Source organism: Neodiprion fabricii, chromosome 2 (genome assembly GCF_021155785.1).
Source record: "Neodiprion fabricii isolate iyNeoFabr1 chromosome 2, iyNeoFabr1.1, whole genome shotgun sequence".
NCBI lineage: Eukaryota > Metazoa > Arthropoda > Insecta > Hymenoptera > Diprionidae > Neodiprion > Neodiprion fabricii.
This window is the reverse complement of record NC_060240.1, coordinates 7,167,054-7,177,199: the sequence shown is the minus strand read 5'-3', so window position 1 is coordinate 7,177,199 and position 10,146 is coordinate 7,167,054.

Sequence of the window (10,146 nt, the reverse complement as noted above, 5' to 3'; positions counted from 1 at the left end):
TTTCGTTATTCATTGAGAGTAAAAGTCGAAGGGACAACGATCAGAGATAGAATTAGCCGACGATTAAGGACTGAATCTGTTTTAATCACTACGCTTCACGAATTCAAAGAATAGAGCAGGCATTGCGTAACCGTTTCACAAAAACTTCGGTCGTGATTCTGATAAGCTGGGATTTCCGATCTGTCCATATAATTTTGATGATGGTGGGGAAACTGACAAAAGGGGGAAGAATTTTCGAGCAAAATTGTGTAACGTCCAATTTGCGTAACGAACAACGTTGATCTCCGTTTAATTATACTCTGCAGATTTGGGAGTGAACTTAAGTTTGTCCGTCATTAACTCTACCGCGTTACGCTGCACGTTGCGGGGTTGAGTAATGATTTTTTCACTTACGTAAAAAAACAGTACCAACTCAAGCCTTTATGCGGAATCAATTTCCATTTGAGCACTGTCCCTAACACGGTCCGGATAATTGTAAAAATAACGAGCTTTTTTGATAATTGACAAATTCTGTTACGCGAACAATTGCGTTTGAAGAATTATTTTTTTTCTTTTACTTTATACTTTTTACGATATTCTCGCAGTTGGTCGCGTAAACTCAAGTCTTCGGCAAGGAAAATGAGATGAATATGATCTAAAATTCATGCGAGTTGTAACAAGTTTTATAAACCTGAGAAAATTTGATAAATAAAACAACGAACCTTTTTTATTTAACATTTCGGTATTTTGACGGTTTCTTTATCTCCTTACATTTTCTACCCGGTAAAATAAATTCTTTTGACGAAATTCGCATCGATCGACTTCGGTTCCACTGCCGCAATTTCTACACATCGATTTGATAATAAATCAGTTTTGTTAATTATATTGTAAGTTGGAAGTTTTTTCTTTTTTTTTTTTAACTGGAATCGCCGCCGCGAGCGAGTAGATCGGGAATTTCGGATGTAAGAAAAGCGTGTAATTAGAACGGTCTCGCTGCGACGGCCTCTTTGAGGATCGAGGGTCCTCCACCATGACCGTACGGTACGGATAATATCACGACTCTGTATAATAGTAAATATTAATATGTAAAAATATTCCATTAATTAAGCAGGGCGTAAAATATGCCCCAGCTGTTTCTGCAAGGAAGTATAATTTTGGTCTTTTGTACGTGGAAAAAGGCCGTTTGGAATATGAGGACTGCTTCGTCGGGGTGAACGATGCGTTTTGTTTGAATTTAAAAAGAAGACTGTTTTTTTTTTTTTTTTTTCTTTTTTTTTCACCATCACCGCGCGGACGAGGAGAATTATTAAGGGACGTTTGTTTTACGGATCAACTGAGAAGATTCGACGAAAATCACTGCGAAAAGATGACACAGACGGCTGAATTTGTTTTCCCAGACGTTAAATCACTTCAGCACACTAATTTTTACTACTCTGCACAGCGGTATTCAATCTTTCATTATATTGCGAAACCCCGGAATTTTTACCGGAGTGAAAAATCGGCTCGAGATTTCCCTTTTTTTTATCTACGTTTATATTAGGTGCTCGAGGAAACTAATCACGTCTTTGAGGGGCGGTTTGAAATTTCGAATTTGAAACATCCCGAGAACGCAAAATTCCGAATTTGTGGCGGCGAAACTTGAAGTAAAGAAATCAAACTTTGACGATAGATCGAAGTTCCGAATGATCCGAAACTGATTTTTTACACCGACGAATATATTTTAACTTTCGGAATTTTACTCTATCGAAACTTTATTTTTCGAAATTGTGCTCTATCGTAACTTGAATTTTCTTAATCTAGCATTTCGGAACTTTGAGCCGTCGGCTTTCCGACTATTCAAAACTTTGTTGCTTCTTCAAAGTTTGATTTCTTTCCTTTAAGTTTCGCCACTAAATAATTCGGTATCAGGCGCTTTCGGAACTTCAACTTCGTCCCGTTTTTGAGATACATTTTTACTCCGCAACTGAAACTCAACTTGTGGAAAATAAATTTTGAAATTCATTTTTCGTTCATTGGATCCAAGAGGATCTGTTCCTACAGGGAGTAAGTTACAAAGGCGACTTAAAAATCGACTTGCAGGCTAAGATGAAAAAAAAAAAAAATTGCGTATATCTGTGAATAATTCATTCTCTTATAAAAAATTGAAAAATTGCTCGATAATTGCGTTGAGTATTTCTTCTTCGTTAAGATAGGATCAAAAACATTCAAACCAAAATTCGATAAACTATCGACGTCCGAGCGCTTTTGTTTATAATTCCGAAACTTCCTTTTCTTTTTTAAAGAACACATTCCTTTCAATTTTGAATCTCTCCAGAGTCTGTGTAACGCAATGGAAATAAACAAATACGGGCAGTACGTGCGGGTATCGCGTATCAGTGTCAATGAAAAGTTGTGCGGGATCCTGTATAATGCGAGGGTTCATGGCCCTGTTTGAAAAAAATCTGTGGTATAAATATGGAGACGCAGGGTAGAGTAATTTGTACGCAAATTCGAAGCGCCGTTCTCAGGGTGAAATCTGATGGGATTCCGGGTTTCTGTCGACCGCATGGTTCATATAAAAAAGACCCAAAATCAACGAGCGACAGCAGCCACCTAATTTTTACGGCTGGGGGGTGGGAATAACAAGTTTTCGTTTTATCATGAATAAAAAAATTTCACACGTGTGTATACAATTGAAACTTCATAATAATACATACCTACACACTTCTTATTTATTTATTTATTTATTTATTTATTTATTTATTTATTTATTTATTTATTTATTTATTTATTGCAAAGTTTAGGACGTAGATGAATAACGATGTTCTTGAAATTAGGCGCCGAGGTAGCCGACATAAATAATCCATGTTTAAGAAAATCTTCTTTGATCTTTGAAATCGTACATCCGATCACTTCGAAGATTGGAAGAAAAAAAAAAAAAAAACAACAACAACTTTAAAATCCAAATAGAAATTAGAGATTTTCTTCTTATCAATAATCTGTTATCGATTTTTGTTTTTCAATCGGAGTCAGAAATCGTCAGGATTTTTTGGACAACACGATTGCAAAAATAATTCGTACGATGTATGCTGATTGACCGGAAAAGTTTACTGAAAAAGGCGGATTAAAAAAATAAGCTGCTTTAGGCTGGTCGTGGACCAGCTCTCGAATTTCCCGTTCTCACGGTGCAGGTTCCAAGTTGGTGGGGAAAAAAAAAAAAAATAATAATAATAATATCCCTTCCGAATTTTGAAGTAGAAAATCAGATTTGTGATCAACGATTTTAAAGCTCTCGGGTAGCATATTACATGAAAATATGACATTTTTTTTTATTTTGAATCACTATAATGGAACCAACCATTGCAAATTTTGTAAGTCTGACCTTGGATTCGTTATCGATGAACCATAAAACCTGCGCCCAACAATTTCAACCGAAATCGGAATATTTTTAGATTTTTTTCCACAGAATCTTATCGCTATTTTGGATTTCGCGATGTGACTTCAGATTCGTAATTAGCAACCCGAAAAAATCTCACGGTACCAATTTTCATTGAAATCCATTCATCCATTCTCAAGATATCACAATTGTTAGTCAATTTTTTGTAATATTTGAATTTAAATAACTGAAAAAGTAGCGAACCGATCAAAGCCAAAATCTAATCAGTTCTAAATTTAGAAAAGCCACGTCGATCGAGACAAAAATCATGAAAATCCGGTAACTCGTTCTCGAGATATCGTCGGACAGAAAAATTGATAAAACAGACGCAATCCATATGAAACACACAGGCATCCGTACGAAAATGATCGGAGGTGATTCTGTAGATCTTGAAACGTCGAGATCTATTGAAAACTCAACTTTTCATACTTGGGATGATTGCAATAACTTCCTATTTTCTCTGAAAACTGAGAAACGTAAAGAGAGACCGAGGGGAAAAAAAAAAAAAAATTAGACTTACGATCGCATTCAAAGCTCGCAATTTTATCGCTTCAAGGATTTCACGTTTCTTGACTGATTTTTATATAAACCGTCCGGCAATATAACGGAGAGCTATTTTGCCTCGGGGCTTGATATGGATGCGGGAAAAAGACTGAAGGATATTATCAGTGGTTGCGCTTTGCCGCTATACTCGAGGCTGAACAAATATTCATTAAGTTTCCTCCGCACGGTTCGACCATCATCATTTGTTCCGGCAGGCAATCCTCGTCTTCCGGTGCTTGCGGATTCCCAATGACAATGTTACGGGTTTTTATTTATTCATATGCATACATATATATTTATTTATTTTTAACGTTTCACATCGATCAGCCGATGATTGATCGACGAACGATTGAATTGTCCCCCGTTAATTTTTGGACACTTCAACGCCTTCTTAAATCGCGTTCCCAGGAGTGTCGCAGCACTTCATCTTCAAGAGTTTGTACTTCCCATATAAACTTTTCTCATATTTAGCGAACGACGTTTCTACAGTTTGTATAATTTCGCGAAAAGTCTTTGGTAGCTGAACTTGCGACGTAAAGAAGAAGAAAAGAGAAGAAAAGAAAAAAAAAAATAAAACGATGAACAACAACTCGAAGGAACTTCTCCGCCTGAAATTGGCAGCAGTCAGTCCGACGTTGTTTAATTGAAAATCTGTACCTGTAACCATTTTCAGGCAAAAATATATTCAACGCCGCGATTAAACACGAATCCGTCATCTGCGGCATGTAATTGAGCTCTGTTTGCAGAAACGGAATTTTCACCCTACGGTGAAAATCATTCAATTATTATAGTATACCTACCGTGATGGGGAATTAATTACAACAAATGTGAAGATACGATGTACTCGATTACGCGGACACATGCATACAAGTCATTGTTATACATATTATATACGTACACTGAGAGAAATTTTTAGTTCCGGTTACCGCTCAGTTCTTAACTATTTTCATTTTTCACTACAATCGAAAAATAATGTTCCAGGTAGAAAATGTAAATTAGTTTTCTAGCCGTTACCGGACAAGTCTAGTATCCGTTACTATTCTTTCTCATTACGATCGCCGTTGCTATTTTATTTAACTGAAAAAGTAGAGTAAAACTCAGAAACTGATTTTGCGTTGCAAAAACCAAAAAAGGTTCGACAATAGCGCAAAATGTTTAGGCGTACCTTGTTTTTCCTAATTCCAACAATATTTAAACAGTTTTTTTTAACGACACCTGTTTTACTGAATTTTTCTAGCTACTATGACAAATGATATTTTTCTCAGTGTAATACATATATATATATTTATATTTGCAAGTGAAACAATAATATTTAGCGATCGGTTGATTTTTACCCAAAATCTTTCACTTTCATTCGCATTGTTGAATTTGAAAAGGTCACAAACACTCAAATTCCGAATTTTTTGGTAGCGAAACTTGAAGTAAAGAAATCAAACTTTGACGAAAGATCAAAGTTCCGAATGGTCGAAAATCCGACGCTCAAGTTACGAAAGTGCGAGAATGGAAAAATTTTCAAATCAAAAACATCGAAATTCCAAATGATCGAAGATTTTCAGTACTGTGAAATTTCACCAATTTGGTCTTTCCTTGTTTTGGATTTTCAATATTTTTATTTTCAGAATTCTGGTCAATCCGATTATCAATTTTTCTTATTTTCACACCCACTCGTCGATCAAACCACGCCGTCTGAGTATATTTAAATATCCGGAATTTTACTCTATCGAAATTTTATTTTTCGAAACTTTGCTCTATCGTAAGTTGAATTTTCGGAAACTTGAATTTCGGAACTCTGAGCCGTCGTGCAGTTTCCGATCATTCGAAACTTCCTTTCTTTCTCCAAACTTTGACGTCTTTCCTTAAAGTTTCGCCCCGAAATAATTCGGAATCAAGCGCTTTCGGAACTTTTCAAATTCGCAACTTCAACCCCACCCCTACACGAGTAGCTTGGGATGAAATACCGCCGACATTTGTAGCCAGCGATGGTCGGTTGACGGCCCGGCATTGCGTAAACCTTTCCGCAGGCTTCGTTGGCCAAACTCCCCGTGTTAAATCGTCTTCTGATATTTTTTCGTATCGTTACGCATCGCCGCTAGCACAGAGAGGCGATAATTGGCAAGCGAGTAGCCCTTAATTTACGATCCAGGGTGAAACGCGTTTTCCCACCACCATTGAGCACTGTTGGTTTCGGGTTTCAAAGTCCCGCTAACGACCAATCGCGTCAACTTTTAATGGCTCTGTTACATTCTCGAATGTCCTAATGTCCGCGTAAAATTCCGATCCCTCTTTTACAAATTGTCCGTAAAACCTGGGAGATAATTTCTTTTATTGTCGCGTCACATTTCCCATTTTTCCAATCGCTTCTCGCCGCGATCAAAATCAAACTCGTAAATTATCTCGGATTCGAAATTCGAAGGGTGCGGCATACGCTTATTGTTTTTCGAGTGTGCGAGTGGGCGAAATTCGGCTGAAAATAACATTCCGAAGCACGGTCGCTGGATCAAGTTTGGTAAAATCGCCTCTTAGCCGATATCGCACATTATACCATATACTTATAACCTCGGTATATTTTCTCCTTCGAATCTTACCACAGAAATTATAATATCCAAGGGTGAATATTTGCCGAGATATTTCCAACGATCAAAAATATCCTGCCAAGGAATGATTCTGTTACTTTCTGTTTTTTTTTTACCTTTCTTTCGTCCAAATTTTTACTTATGGCGGAGAAAAAATTTAAACAATTGAAAACAACCGCGGAATAAGCGTATTAAAGCGAATAATAACAACAATAACAACGATAATAATTTCTTTCGCCTTTCGTACCTGGTTTTTAAATAAAACTTGAACAACAAAATGACGGTAAAAGTATATTTTTTATAACGAAACGATGAAATCGTGTATCTACGTACATTATACGACGATCCGGCGTCGTATAAATTATTGTAAAATACGAAGGACATCAAGCTCACGAAATGGCCTGAGTAGCTAACGACGTTCAATGCATGCTTTTAGAATCCCCTGTCGCCGGTTAATGGCGTGATAAAAAATCAAAGGCCCGTGTGATTTGAGATAAATTTTCAATTTACACAACTGTTATCATTTTCGCAATCCTTTAGCTGTAAAAATAAATATCATTCGGTAGACGTCCTACCCGTATAAAGCTAATGACGTGCGCAAAGCAATTTAGAGTTGATTACAAATTTGTATTGTTCGTTTTGAATTACTCGGCGAAATACTCTATTACGGTAGTATTTACCATTCGTAGGTAAATTTCGCCAGTTTAATTAGGGAAAGATCGAGGGTAGGGAATATTTTCCACAAAAGTAACTATACGGGCAAAATCGTAAGGCTATGCTGCTCGTTTTCAACACTCGTTATGTTTAATCATCGTACCTACTCTGCCGTCCAAAGTTTTGCGCGGCACGGTGTGAAGCCAATTGAAATTAGTGCTTGAATAATTAGGCTTGAACGAACAAGTTGCAACGATCTTTCTCAATGAAATTAATCTAATATTTTGCCCGAGTCTCGCTTCTTAATTGTTTCGAACTCGCGTATTGCAAACAATCAATTACCAGCGTTCACCAGGCAACTAATTGCGACTATTGTAAGAGAGAAGTTTCAGAAGTAGTTTGACTTATACGCGAAGGTAAATTCAGACCAAGTACAAATCGCGTTTGTGCATTGTATCAGGTGTTGCAGTTGCTCCAACTTCGAAGCTGAGACAGATTTTCCCGAAGGGGTTCTTGATCCCTGATTCTGTCAAGATCGAAAAGAAATTCCGAGAAATCTTGGTCGGTTACGAGCGATTTTCATTTTAGTCAAGGTCAAAAGTGGAATTAATTTACCGATCGAGAAGTTTTATTCTACCGAAGAATCCGACGATTTTTTTCTTTCTCAAATCGCATTGACCGTCGACTAATGTTACTGCAGAAATGAATCCATTTGTATTTGACAAACTTCACTTTGAAACGCAATGAAAAAAATCTGATCCAACGAAACAATGATTTTTCCCAAAGTACACTGATTATTGAAAATTCTCGTGCGTTTGAAAAATCAAATGCAATTCTTGGAAACCGGTGAAAAAGACGGTGAAAAAAGTCTCGCGTCTAATTTGTCAGTCGTGAAAAAATCATAGTTCTAGAAAAACAAAAACTCGGTAGTAATTTCATTCGAAAATTTCCAAACAGACGTTTTTCGAGTTTAAAAATAATGGTAAAAAGGAATTTGGGAAGTTTGAGGAATAAAAAATACGTAACATGACAGTTATCGATCACTTCGAGTTGTTTGAAAAAAAAAAAGAAGAAGAAGAATATAAAGTGAAAGTTATCCAACAGCATTCGAAACTTCGCATCGCTTTTAGGCAAGCCAACAAAGCCGACCGCTTCAATCTCGATTAAAGGCACATGGCTCGCAGGTATCAGCTTGGTATCAAAACTGGATTATCCGAGTATTTACTGGGTTCTTTCCGGCCGGGATAAGCCTGATTGAGTTGATACAGCGACACGTTTTTAACCTTCGGGAACTGCATCGATAAGCCTGAACCTGATCAGCTCTCTAATCCTGCAGCGCGTCGAAATTCTTCTTCTTTTTTTTCATACGCCATGTACATGAATATATTATCCGAGATAAAATAAAGTTCAGTAACTGTTCTAATTTGCGGTTGAGACGCGCCGAGAGTAATTAGAAAGCGTGATCAAAACGAGATTGTAAAGAGCGGTATTAATTATGCATTGATAAAGCATTTCGGGGAAATCCGTCATCGCGAGGGTTGCTTTTCGATTGCCGATTAATTATTCCTTCGAGAAATTATGCCGAATTTTCCAGTCGATGTCATTTCGTGCAAATAAAATTACGGTTCAAGATTGTGAGCCTCTACTTTAGCCTTGTAATTTAGTCAATGATGAGAAATGTTAAGTTTAATGAAATCATAAGACTGTAAGACTGTGCACTCAAAGCTGCGACTGAAGTTGATAGGAACAAATTTCCAAATAGTGAAAACTATTTTTTCTCCTCAAATGTATTTTATCATATATTTTTTTCACCACAAATAAATACGCTTGGGTATTTTCTACCGTGGTTAAATTCACACGAAAAAATTGTGCGGTAAATAAGCGATAAATTTCTGCGTTCTTGTCACAAATAATATCGTTTCGAACTATTTATCGATAACTCATTTATACGAATAAAATCAGATACTGTTATAACTTATGAAAATTGAACAAGAAATATGCTTTCGGTGTTTGAAAATACGTCTAATAATGTGATCTACGTAAAATTTGTAATAGCGTGAATTCATCAGCTGAAATTTATGGATCTATAATTATTCTGTATATTTCTGGAAATCGAATTATAAATTCGACCAACTTTATACAGTTCCACCCGACAAACATTTGTTTAATAACAATAATTACTGACACAATCTTTTACCACTTTCTTTGCCAAACGAGCGTGGGAGTTTATGCAATAAAAAAAAAAAAAGCACAGCTCGTAGTCGTATTCGGGTTCGCACATTTGTTTACAGTAAGGGCACAATTTGTTCGCAGACATTTCCCCGAGGAGTTTACTACATTCGGACAGGAAATAAAAGTGTAAACAAAGAGTGTACGAATCATAGCCCGGAATATCTTACCGGGCGTTTTTTCGTATACCTGTATAAACTTTGCACGATTTCGTCTTGAGTTTATAAATGCACAAAGAAGATAGAATATTACGAGATGCGTTAAAGAAGAAAGAAAAGTTTCTCACTGCAAACACTTGGTTAGTAGTTGACTTTTTGAATTGTACTTTTTATTTTCTTTTCCGAGATGTGAATTCGTCCTGCAGTGATCCTTAATTTTCAATTCAGGAAATAAGCTACTGCAATGTCTGCGATTACGTATTCCACAGGGAACCGAAGCTTTGCGAAACCAACTTTTCAACTGCGGTTTCAAAAGAATTTCCCATACAATTAAGCTTGATGGATGCGCATTACGAGTATAAAAGCTCCTGCAGTGCAATTAGGATTAGCATTTCCTCCTTTTTACCGCAACGTTAATTAGCCAAGATCCGTTTCTAGTGCCAAATTTATTTCGATGCTCCTAATTAAATAGGAGGGTTGCAATTTTCCATGAAACTCAACGCATAGCGCCAACAAATAGGCAACCACATCTACGCCTCGAATAAGATGCGACATGGCGCGTAACTCCGGTTGCCTATCCATCGGCGTTTAGTCA